This window comes from Palaemon carinicauda, chromosome 8 (genome assembly GCF_036898095.1).
Source record: "Palaemon carinicauda isolate YSFRI2023 chromosome 8, ASM3689809v2, whole genome shotgun sequence".
NCBI classification, from domain to species: Eukaryota; Metazoa; Arthropoda; class Malacostraca; order Decapoda; family Palaemonidae; genus Palaemon; species Palaemon carinicauda.
In genome coordinates, this window is record NC_090732.1 from 6635390 (window position 1) to 6647889 (window position 12500).

Genomic DNA, 12500 nt, shown 5'->3' on the forward strand with positions numbered 1-12500 from the left:
TACCCAGCTCTGACAATCGATTTGCACGTCAGAACTGCTTCGGACCTCCACCAGAGTTTCCTCTGGCTTCGTCCTCGCCAGGCATAGTTCACCATCTTTCGGGTCCCAACGGCTGCGCTCTCAGGTACTTGGCGGCGGACCACGGGTTGAGGGAGCCCGAGAGCCCCCCGTGCCCCGGGCCGCACTACGCCAAGTCCTCGGCCTGCGCCCCAACTCCCGCCTTGCGGCGGGCCGCCCGCCCAGGCACCGCCGGTACCAGCCCAGGATATTCTCTCAACCTAGCTGGCCCGACAGGCCTCGGCAGACAGGGGATCGGCCTGCCCAAAACAGAGCTCACTTTCATTTCGCCTCCGGGTTTAGATCACCCTTAGACTCGCGCACATGTTGGACTCCTTGGTCCGTGTTTCAAGACGGGTCGGGTGGATTACCAATCACTCTCAGGTGGCGAGAGGCCGCATTCTTCTCTCCGCGGCCTCCTTGCAGTGACCGCCGCTCGGGCCCGGTCAGTACCGTCGTCGGTCATCACCCGCGCCAAGGCGCGGGCTACCAGTCCGAAACGGCCCTCGGAGCCTAAGCAGCGGGTCGCCACCAACTCTACTCGAGGGAGAAATAAGCCCGCAGGCCGCGGCACGACAACCACGGGGCCGCGGCAACTAACTGCGTCGCCGGGTCCTCTCACTGAAAAGCAACTTGAACCGCGGTTGCCGCCCGCACCCCGCCAGCTGAATCCCCTCTTTCGACCTTCACGGTTCCACCCGTTTGAGCTTCTAATGGTTTCACGTCCTCTTGAACTCTCTCTTCAGAGTCCTTTTCAGCTTTCCCTCACGGTACTTGTCAAATATCGGACTCGTGGTAGTATTTAGCCTTAGATGGAGTTTACCACCTACTTAGGGCTGCAGTACTAAGCAACCCGACTCTACGGTAAAGACCCCTCCGCCCAAGCTGCCTAAAACCTTTTTACAGGCGCCGCCACACGGGCCTACCACCCTCCTCGGGGCTGCATTCAAGCAATGACTTAGGCGGTGAGCAGCTCGAGCGGTACGGATCCACCGAAACGCAACACCCCTCGACGGCCCGGACAGGACCGCGAGGTTATGCGCTGGGCTGGTCCCCTTTCAGTCGCCCTTACTCGGGGAATCCCGGTTGGTTTCTTTTCCTCCGCTTATTAATATGCTTAAATTTGGCGGGTTGTCTCCCCGCGGACGAGGTCTTCAAAAACTTGCGCCTTCCAGGGCCCAGACGGAGCAGGACGTCCGGATCAGCCAGCGGCGTCGTCCTCGGATTCTGAGGCGGAGGAGGGGCCTTCATTCTTCGGAGTGCAGGCGCGACTGCTGCAGCCAGCGGCAGGCAGAGCGGCTAGACCGACGTTGTCGTCGTCCTCTCTCGCAAGGACTCCGTCCGTCCGTCCGGCGGTGACCGCTCCCCAGGGCAGCGCAGGGGAGGCGGTAGCCGTAGCTGCTTTACTACTCGCTGCTGCTGTTGCTGCTGCTGCTGCTGGTGCGCCACCTGCTTGCTTCTCCGTGTCGACGGCACCCTCTCTCCCAAGGGCAGCACCGTTCATCAAAAGGCTCTCTCTCCCGCTTCGTCCTCCGGACAACAGCTCACCTTCGTTCGTTCGTTCCTTCCTCCCTCCCTCGCACCAACGGACGGGGTCCCTCCCAGCAGCGCTCGAAAGAAAATGATTCTCTTCGACCCACTGCTCTCTGTCGGGATGAGGCCAGTCTCGTCACCCGCCCGAGTGCACCAGCGGCCCCGGCCCTTCGTCCTTCCATCTTCTGCTCTCGCACAGACACAGATGGCAGGAGGAGCTGGCCGTGAGCCCGGCACTCAAACAGATGCTGCTTCCTTCTCGCGAAGCCACGAAACATGACCCGGGACAAGACCCGAACGCTGCTTAGGCACTCAGGATAGGTACCCTGGATGGCCTCTGCTTCTCTTCACCTGAGAGCAGGATCGTCCACCGTAGTCCCAGACACCGGGCCACCGCCGCCGCCGCCGCCGCCGCCAGCTGGGAACAGCCAGCCGGACAGCAGCAACGGGGCCCAGTCCAGGGACACGGCGACATTTCACACTTGAGGGAACGGACCGCCAGCCCACAAAAATAGTGGGCGCCGGCCCGACATCCCCATCTCGCCACGGCTCACGGTAGCCGCGGCCGCCCCTTCCAGCGGCGCGCGCCTCCGGCCGGCCCCCTTCTCTCTGAGGGCCGCACACTCGGCGCCGCTGCCAGCCGGGGCCTGCCGCAGCAATACCCTTCACCGGGATGGATGCTTAACAGACACTCGTCCGGGAGTGGCGAAGACACTGGTCAGTGCCCTCGCCGCAATGTGCGTTCAACTGGTCGATGCATCTCATAATCTTGCGATTCACATGCCGACACGCATTTTGCTGCGGTCTTCATCGACCCACGAGCCGAGCGATCCACCATTAGAAGTTGTTCAAATTGGAAATTATTACAAAAACATGGGCTAAGCGTGACTTCCATCACGGCCCGCCACGGACATGCCAGCGCGGCGGGCCCTCCTCCTCCGACGGCCGTGCTTCTCTCTCTCTCTCTCTCCGACCGTCATCACTACGGGGACAGTAGTGCTCGACGTCGTCTCCGGCCAGCGGCGTAACCCCGCCTAAAGCGTGCCGCACCGCGCCGCCGCCTCTTCCTTCTCTCTGGCGACGCGGACGACAGTGGCTCCACAGCCCTCGAGACGTCTTTGTACTGACTGACCCCCCCCCTCTTCCACCAAAAACCACCTCTAGAGCCCCACACTAGCTCTCCATCTGGCTCCGTGCGCCCCAGGGCAGCACAGCCGAGCCATCCATCAGTAATGATCCTTCCGCAGGTTCACCTACGGAAACCTTGTTACGACTTTTACTTCCTCTAAATGATCAAGTTTGGACATCTTTCCGGCCCGTCCAGGCGAGTCGGCGGAACCCCATTGCTGGGAGAAACCCGCCGCCCCAGTCCAAGACCGCCAGTCCGAAGGCCTCACTAAATCATTCAATCGGTAGTAGCGACGGGCGGTGTGTACAAAGGGCAGGGACTTAATCAACGCAAGCTGATGACTTGCGCTTACTGGGAATTCCTCGTTCATGGGAAACAATTGCAAGCCCCAATCCCTATCACGAATGGTTTTCACGCGATTTCCCGCTCCTCTCGGAGAAGGACAACCCGCTAACCCATTCAGTGTAGCGCGCGTGCGGCCCAGGACATCTAAGGGCATCACAGACCTGTTATTGCTCAATCTCCTGCAGCTATACTCGCTGCTCATCCCTCTAAGAAGACTGTGTCGAACGGGGCCCATGCACCAAAACGCCCGTCCACTATTTAGTAGGCCAGAGTCTCGTTCGTTACCGGAATTAACCAGACAAATCACTCCACCAACTAAGAACGGCCATGCACCACCACCCACCAAATCGAGAAAGAGCTCTTAATCTGTCAATCCTTCTGGTGTCCGGGCCTGGTGAGGTTTCCCGTGTTGAGTCAAATTAAGCCGCAGGCTCCACTCCTGGTGGTGCCCTTCCGTCAATTCCTTTAAGTTTCAGTTTTGCAACCATACTACCCCCGGAACTCAAAGACTTGAGGTTTCCCGGGGGCGTCTCGCCACGTCATGGGAATAACGACGGCGAATTGCTAGTCAGCATCGTTTAGGGTTAGAACTAGGGCGGTATCTGATCGCCTTCGATCCTCTAACTTTCGTTCTTGATCAACGAAGACATTCTTGGCAAATGCTTTCGCTGTTGTTCGTCCTACGACGGTCACTGAATTTCACCTCTCGCGTCGTAGTACGGATGCCCCCGACAGTCCCTCTTTATCATTACCTCTGGCTCCCACCACCAAGAAAATGGAACCGAGATCATCTTCCATCATTCCATGCAGGTAACATTCGGGCATTGTATTCGAGAGTAGCCTGCTTTGAGCACTCTCATTTATTCAAGGTGAACTGGCCGGCCGCGCGGGACACTCGGTGAAGAGCACCCCGGCAGAACCGGCTTGGCTTCCACTCACGGAAGCTGTTCGGAGCCTGACGGGGAAGCACCGGGCGGTGACCTCCCCAGCCAGTCCGGAACTGAGCTCGAACTACGAGCTTTTTAACCGCAACAACTTTAATATACGCTATTGGAGCTGGAATTACCGCGGCTGCTGGCACCAGACTTGCCCTCCAATTGGTTGTTGCTAAAGGATTTAAAGTGTGCTCATTCCAATTACGCAGACTCGGAAGAGTCCCGCATTGTTATTTTTCGTCACTACCTCCCAGAGCTGGGATTGGGTAATTTGCGTGCCTGCTGCCTTCCTTGGATGTGGTAGCCGTTTCTCAGGCTCCCTCTCCGGAATCGAACCCTGATTCTCCGTCACCCGTAACAGCCACTGTAGGCGCATGGCCTACAATCCACAGCATGATAAGGCAGAAACTCGAAAGATACGGAGCCGGTGCGGAGACCGTGCCCTCTGCACAAAGTTATTCAGAGTCATCACAGTAAACTGAACGGACCGAGGCCCGCTTGGTTTTCAACTAATAAAAGCACTCCTCCCTTCCAGTCGGAGTTGTAATGGTCACGTATTAGCTCTAGAATTACCAGGGTTATCCGAGTAGTAGGTTTGGATCAAATGAATGATAACTGATTTAATGAGCCATTCGCGGTTTCGCCTTAGAGCGGCCTGTACTGACACATGCATGGCTTAATCTTTGAGACAAGCATATGACTACTGGCAGGATCAACCAGGTAGTTTGCTTACTTAATCTTTCAGTCTAAAGGCCGGGTTCCACGTCCCAAAGATCGCGTCCTACTGCATCCCGTCGCCTCCGCCTTCTCTCCCAAAGACGAGACGGCTGCTGCTGCTGCTGCTGCCGCTGCCACTGCAGAGCTACTACGGGTGAGTTCGGACACGGGTCAGGCAGGAGCCCGGCCTATTTCCATCGCTCTCCTATCTCTGAATCAAGGGGCTGCTGCTGCTCTCTCTCAAGCAAAGCGGAACCCTTCATTGCCACAAGTTCTAAGTACTTTCCAACAGGAGGCCAGTCAACTCTACTCTGCTGGCCAGCGACAAGAACATTGTCTCATCGCTGGCTGGTCTGAGCAGAGCTAAACCAGACCCACCTCTCATTCTCAGAGACACGACACAGGGGAGGGCCTCTCTCGCAAGGGCCCCCCCGCATCGCTCTCCTACAGTGTCAACCCTCGCTCGGACAAGGGAACGAATTCGACGCTCAGTTGCCACCGGTCGCATGGGGAGCCATCAGCAGCTGCGGTAACCACAGTCTGCCTGCCAAGGCTAACGAGAGACTTGGCACTGACTCCACGACCTTACCGTTATTCGGGCCACAACAGTGGATCTATTGTACCTCTCGCGAGGCACACACACACACACACACACACAGCCACACACAGCCACACACACCCCACACTGAACCACAGGACTAGGCACCCCTCACCTTCACCACAACAAGCCATTGGTCCCTGGTATGGTCCATGTTTTTCTCTCAGTTCCTAGGATGTGCAACCCTCACCAAGGATTCCACATGGCCACAACTACTAGGAGCAATGGACATTACCACCAACCAAAGGGCCACTCTCCCCAACAGATACACTGCCCTCTCCACGCCATTTCTACACAAAAAGTAGGACACCTCTTGTTTCTCAAAATTTTCTCCCAAACTTCCACAAGTTCACAAGCTCTTTTCCCCTGATATGGTCCGTGTTTCTTTCAGTTCTGGGGCTCTGCATGCTTACAACAAGGGATTCTACATTGAAAACCAGGCAAGCATTTGGTTTTCTCACCGTTTGCCCTGGTTTTATCAAGCCCTCAGCCACAGAAATGAGAAATTTCGTATAGTTACGTAAAAAAAAAACTCTACGGAAATTTCATACACAATTTCCAGGCTTTACTTGGAGAGAACCTTCTCCTATATATGTCAGGAAGAATCATGCTTAATACCGACGCACTGGCCGAATCCGCCAGCGATTTTTTGATTTCACTCATGGGGTAAGGACCCAAACTACACTTTCTGACCAAGTATCCATCAATTTACCGTCTAGGTTGCCTTGGAAGGCCACCTAACCCTTACTTTTCAGGGAGAGATGAAATTTTGGTTAAATCTGGTAGGCTAGCTCCTTAGAGTTGTTCAACCTCGTGTAAATACAAACTCTATGGGGACCTCATACAAAATTTCACTTTTTACTTGGAGAGCACCTTCTCCTACATATATGTCAGGGCCAATAATGCCTAACACCAACGAAAGGGCCACACCCGCCAGCGATTTTTTGATTTCAATCATGGGTTAACAACAACAACAACAACAATAATAATGATAATAATAATAATAATAATAATAATAATAATAATAATAATAATAATAATAATAATAACATGTGTTGCAGGAATAACATTTGTAAAATAGTGTACAGGTGTTCCTTACGAAAAAACAGGTGTTGCAGGAATACCATTTGTAAAATAGTGTACAGGTGTTCATTATGAAAAAAACAGGTGTTGCAGGAATAACATTTGTAAAATAGTGTACAGCTGTTCATTACGAAAAAACAGGTGTTGCAGGAATAACATTTGTAAAATAGTGTACAGCTGTTCATTACGAAAAAAACAGGTGTTGCAGGAATAACATTTGTAAAACAGTGTACAGGTGTTCATTACGAAAAAAACAGGTGTTGCAGGAATAACATTTGTAAAATAGTGTACAGCTGTTCATTACGAAAAAAACAGGTGTTGCAGGAATAACATTTGTAAAATAGTGTACAGCTGTTCATTACGAAAAAACAGGTGTTGCAGGAATAACATTTGTAAAATAGTGTACAGGTGTTCATTACGAAAAAACAGGTGTTGCAGGAATAACATTTGTAAAATAGTGTAACGGTGTTCATTACGAAAAAAACAGGTGTTGCAGGAATAACATTTGTAAAATAGTGTACAGGTGTTCATTATGAAAAAAACAGGTGTTGCAGGAATAACATTTGTAAAATAGTGTACAGCTGTTCATTACGAAAAAACAGGTGTTGCAGGAATAACATTTGTAAAATAGTGTACAGGTGTTCATTACGAAAAAACAGGTGTTGCAGGAATAACATTTGTAAAATAGTGTAACGGTGTTCATTACGAAAAAAACAGGTGTTGCAGGAATAACATTTGTAAAATAGTGTAACGGTGTTCATTACGAAAAAAACAGGTGTTGCAGGAATAACATTTGTAAAATAGTGTACAGGTGTTCATTATGAAAAAAACAGGTGTTGCAGGAATAACATTTGTAAAATAGTGTACAGCTGTTCATTACGAAAAAACAGGTGTTGCAGGAATAACATTTGTAAAATAGTGTACAGCTGTTCATTACGAAAAAAACAGGTGTTGCAGGAATAACATTTGTAAAACAGTGTACAGGTGTTCATTACGAAAAAAACAGGTGTTGCAGGAATAACATTTGTAAAATAGTGTACAGCTGTTCATTACGAAAAAAACAGGTGTTGCAGGAATAACATTTGTAAAATAGTGTACAGCTGTTCATTACGAAAAAACAGGTAAATGAAAAAAAAATATTCTTTCAATGCATTTTTATAAAACCGAATAAATACCATAAATATTTGTACAAATCATTCAACTTCACCCAACCTTGACTAAAGAGGATCTCGCCCGCTGGATATCACAAAAACCAAAGTTGTCACTGTCGGGCTTTATAAAAAGAAAAAAAAAAGAAAAAAGAAAAAAATTATCACTATTGTTCACACAATTATTTCTCTCACTTCATCACCATATATCCACATAAAGGAGCTACACAACACAGAGGTCCCCTCTTAAAAGAACTACACAACACAGTGGTCCGGTGAATCTGACTGATTAGGATATGAGTCTCGGACTGTCAATCACTCGATTATCAATAAAAATCACAAACTGTCAATGACTATTATCAATAAAATCACCTCTATCAGGACTATTATCAATAAAATCACCTCACTATCAAGAAGCCTTGAGAGGCGAGCCATTCACCTTCAATTCCTCGCTAGTCCCTCCAACTGTTCCACTACCACCAGCAGCCTGGCCTCCGGTAAACAGTTCTCCATTGCCACCGATTCTCGGACCCCCAATGGCTCCAAAGAGCCCTCCTATGTATGGCTTTGTGTCCACCGCCTGTCTCCTGGATATCCACGTTATGATGTTATCCATGATGGATTCGATCGGCCGGCCATTCCAGCCCAGTTCCTCCCATGCGGCGCTCGAGGGAAAGCCGTATTCGAGAAACTTGCGCATGTTGATCTTCAGGCGTTCCTGCTCGTCCACGCGCACGTCGGCGCATGGACTCTTTCCCGCCATGTCTAGAATTGTTATCAAAACCTAAAAATATAAGAAAAAGAGATATATAACTAATTTGATTCACATTCTAGTTACATTGACTAACAATTTACCATTAAAAATATATCAATGAGTTTTGATTTAATTTAGATAAAAAATTTCCAAAGAACTCATCAGTACTTTCAATTGTAAATTTACATTTTCCATATCACACTTTCAAAACTTATAAGTTCACATTAACGTATACAGTTTAAGAGAAAACTTCTATAGCAACATTTATATCTTGAAGTGTTCTTAAATAGTTATGAGATAAAATTTCCACTCCTGCTCTATACATATCAAAATCTCTTGAAAGGCAGCAAGACTAAACATTCAATAACAAACTCCCCCTTTTCTGGAAAACAATAAAGAATGTGCTAACCTGTTCTGCTGTTTTTTCAGGGTATCCCATCTGCTTCATGGGTGCATCTCCAACAAGAGCGACCAGAGCAGTCTCCACCTTCCTCTTCAAAGCAACGCCCTCATTACCTCCAGGTAGGAGAGACATTAGCGACCGCTGGATATTTTCTCGCATGCTTTCTATGGAAGAGGTTAAACCAGTACAAAGGCCATTAAGTGGTCCATCAGTTTTTTTGGTAGGCGCCATAAGCTTTTCTTTAGGGATGTCGGAATCAGTGATGATCTCAGAAGCTGCGTCTTGACTTTTTGACCAAGTAACAACAGGTGGTGGTGGAGGAGGTTGAGCCGCGTGGGCAGATAAGAGTAGGAGGTGGAGGAGGAGGAGGAGGAGGAAAAGTGTAGGCAGAAGAATGCACAGCATGCTGGTGAGACATAAGAGGTGCACTGTGTATGACAGAAACTGTACTAGCACCAGAAGACGTTACCCGCGGGGGTACTCCGTTTATCTGTGCACCAGAAACATTGCATGACGTCGAGGTAACTGAAACGGAAGTTTGCGTTTGACTGACATGGCTAGAAGTGGAGGATGATAAGGTTATAGGTAAAGAAACAACACTAGATGGAGGTTCAAAGGCAGATGATACTGGTTCTGCAACAGAAGTGTCTAGTGAAGGGGTTTCCTCTGGAGTGTGAATGGGAATGAGTGGTGGTGGAGCAACCTTTCGAGTTTTGTTTTTTTTACAATCAGAGTGGCCAACATCAGCAGATTTTCTCCTTAAGATGTTGGACCGTGATGTAGGGGAGATGGGGCTGCTGTCGTAAGAAAGGTGATGGGCTACATGTGGTACAGATGGCACAGGTGATAAAAGAGACTGTGAAGTCTGAACTAATTGGTTGTTAGAAACATACCCCAATGGCTGTCTCATTAAACCTTGATGTTGGAACATCTAATCTTTGGGATAGGTTGAGGGGTGCATGAACTTGTGTTACACTACCTACAAATTGTCCCTCAGTTTGAGCATTTACCGACTGGGAAAGATCCAAAGGATTTGTCTCTAAATTTTCTCTGACTTGAGGAGGTGTGCTGCCTTTATACATTTGTGAAATATAATTTGGTGACCCTCTATGATGTGGATCACCATGAGGAATATTTTGATACGACTGTGGAGCAGCACCGAGTCCCACCGGTGTTACAGTGTTCGATGAAATTTGCTGACCAAGGGATAACTGATGTATATTAAGGTGTGGGGAATTTGGAGCACTGGTATCAGAAAGAAATGTTAGGTTCAGGGGGGAACAGCAACAATTGGAGGCGCTATAGAAGTTACTTGTGAAACAGAAACTGAACAATGACTGACTAAAGGGTGAGGAAAAACTGTGGAAGACACCTGCTTTTGTGAAGATAAGGAAGTTTGCAGTACATTCAAGAGGGTGAACGACCACCACCTGGATACTGTTGCTTCTTTGGAGGCATTCTAATGGCTTGAGAAGGTAATGAACAACTTGAAGGAGCTGATGGTACCAAAGTCTCTCGTGGAGAGTCACACGAGGTTACTGTTGGCATCAATCGAACTTTCCCATCCAAAACTGTTATGTCTGACTCCTCTACTTTTAATGATGCCCCTGAAAGTTGATTAGGTAGCCCCTCAAATGGCTGATCAGGGAGAGGAGGAGAATCCAGCACTTCCTCCAGATTCCCGACCAGAATCTTCCGAATCGCTTAATGTAACACAGGACCCCACTTTCCCTCACTTCATCTGCTTCTGTAGAATGTGATACTACAGAGGTTTGTAGAAACAGGAGGAGCCATGGGTGTTAACACAGTCATCTGAGGTTCACATACTGGGGGAGGCACTGACTGTATGCCATGTGGAGGATGAAACTTGTTTGAACTCTTGCATATTGATAGTCGATTCAGTGACTGAAGAAGAATCCTCAATTTCAGGATCATCGTCTCGCGTATGTTCATTTGGATGAACGTGTGCTGTATGAGCCACTAAATCCTGGTCACAAGAAAACACCTGTCCACACGGAATACAACGAACACCATTATCAACTCTATGTACTTCGCACATGTCTACTAAGATTTCCTGAATGCTCGAAAGCCCTACCACACAAATGACACGAATATGGACGTTCTCGAGTGTGAATCCTTTCTGTGAACCACTAGGTTAGCATAAGCAGCAAATCCCTTGTGGCAGTACTCGCACTGAAAGGGTTTCTCACCGGTGTGCGTCCTCACATGAATTTTCAACACCTTTGAGCAAGTGAAGCCCTTATTACAATGCGTACAGATATAGGGCTTTTTCACCCGTGTGTCTCCTGATGTGTATAACCAACTGGCCATGTTGGGAGAATCGCTTCTCACAGTGGGGGCACTGATACGGGCCTCTCGCGCGTATGCACTCTCATGGTGGGTGTTACAGTTGCCCTTGGAAGCGAAGCTCTTGCCGCAGAAGGGGCAGGAAAAGGGCCGCTCCCCCGTATGAGTCTTGTAATGGGCATCCAGGCGGGAACGACGATCAGAATACTCTGGAGCAGATGTCACAGCGTAGCTCGGAAGTTTCAGTTGGGACCTGCAACGTATAAAACAAATGGGTTTCTTAGTTGTAATGCGGATGCAAATATCAAAGTATTTATACATATGTGACATGGAAAGACATACCGGTATGTCTTGAAAATAAACTGCATAATATCACTGGTGACTTATTTTGCCATTTCCAATACTTGAATAGTATGACGAATTAGGTGTCGTTATGAATATTGCAATAACAAACAAAACGTTAGATCCTTTACTAGATAAAAAAAGAATCTCATTTCGAAAACTTCAATTCTCAAAAAAAAAATAAAGAAAAAAAAATAAAAAAAAAAATCGATACGAGTCACGGTGTTAGAAAATCAATTAAAAACAAGGTTACTAAAAAAAAAAATAAAGAATTAAAAAATAAAAATTGAGAAAAAAACTATAATTTCCTACCGTTAAGTACTAAATTATGCTTGTTTGCCAAAGAAGGTGTTAACGTAATGGAAACGTCATATGGCAAAGCTACTGTCTGTCTCTTATGTAAACGATACACGCTCGAAGAAGTTTGTAAGATTAGTTACGTTTAGTAATAATGAGTTGAGAGAGAGAGAGAGAGAGAGAGGAGAGAGAGAGAGAGAGAGAGAGACTCCGTTTGCTCTTGCGAAGAGCGAATTAGTTTGTTTAGTGAGTTTTTATGATCTTGTCTAACTTATTCTTGAAATAGTTTGTCGTGTTACTACATCCGCTGGAGAGAGAGAGAGGAGAGAGAGACGAGAGAGAGGAGAGAGAGAGAGAGAGAGAGAGAGATTTTACGCAATTTACTCTTAACTAATATAAACTTAATGGTCAACCCCAAAGAGACAACTACTATTCCTAACTACAAGAACCTATCCAAGACAAAAAAAAAAAAAAAAAAAAAAAAAAAAAAAAAAAAAAAAAAAAGACGAAGAAGAAGAAGAAGAAGCTAGTAGTTTACTTTTCAAGGCTGCTTCTTAACCTGTCTATTGACTTGTTAAAAACGTTTGAATTTCTATAAAGTTTTACTGACACACGAAAAAAAACATTAAAAGCACGCTCATAAAACAATAAATCATGAAAATATAAAGACAAAAAGCAATGATTCAGAAACCTCAAAAAAAAAAAAAAAAATGCTGCAAGAAATGCAACGAAAATAATATCCCCCGACACTCTATCAGTCGAAGACAAAGTATCAGGAAAGGCCAGGAGAGGTCAAAAGCCAGTAACCCCCAATCAAAGCAGCGTGTGCTTGTTGCTTGACCCCTTGACCTG

The 12500-nt window shown here is 47.6% G+C and overlaps 3 non-coding genes and 1 pseudogene across 3 annotated transcripts in view; all 4 read right to left on the reverse strand.

Annotated features, from left to right (window-relative positions):
- The window catches only part of LOC137646179 (large subunit ribosomal RNA), a 4374-nt gene extending 3163 nt beyond the window's left edge, over positions 1-1211 (reverse strand). Inside the window, exon 1 of the ribosomal RNA XR_011045433.1 lies at positions 1-1211. This exon is cut by the window's left edge and continues 3163 nt beyond it. This is a non-coding gene — a ribosomal RNA (large subunit ribosomal RNA).
- A 1065-nt stretch (positions 1212-2276) lies between these two features.
- Positions 2277-2436, reverse strand: LOC137646158 (5.8S ribosomal RNA). The gene has a single exon (XR_011045416.1). It is a non-coding gene; the product is annotated as a 5.8S ribosomal RNA (ribosomal RNA).
- Positions 2437-2820: 384 nt separating this feature from the next.
- On the reverse strand, positions 2821-4722 carry LOC137646172 (small subunit ribosomal RNA). Its single transcript, XR_011045428.1, has one exon. It is a non-coding gene; the product is annotated as a small subunit ribosomal RNA (ribosomal RNA).
- Positions 4723-7707: 2985 nt separating this feature from the next.
- Positions 7708-12500, reverse strand: part of LOC137644776 (uncharacterized) — a 14616-nt pseudogene continuing 9823 nt past the window's right edge.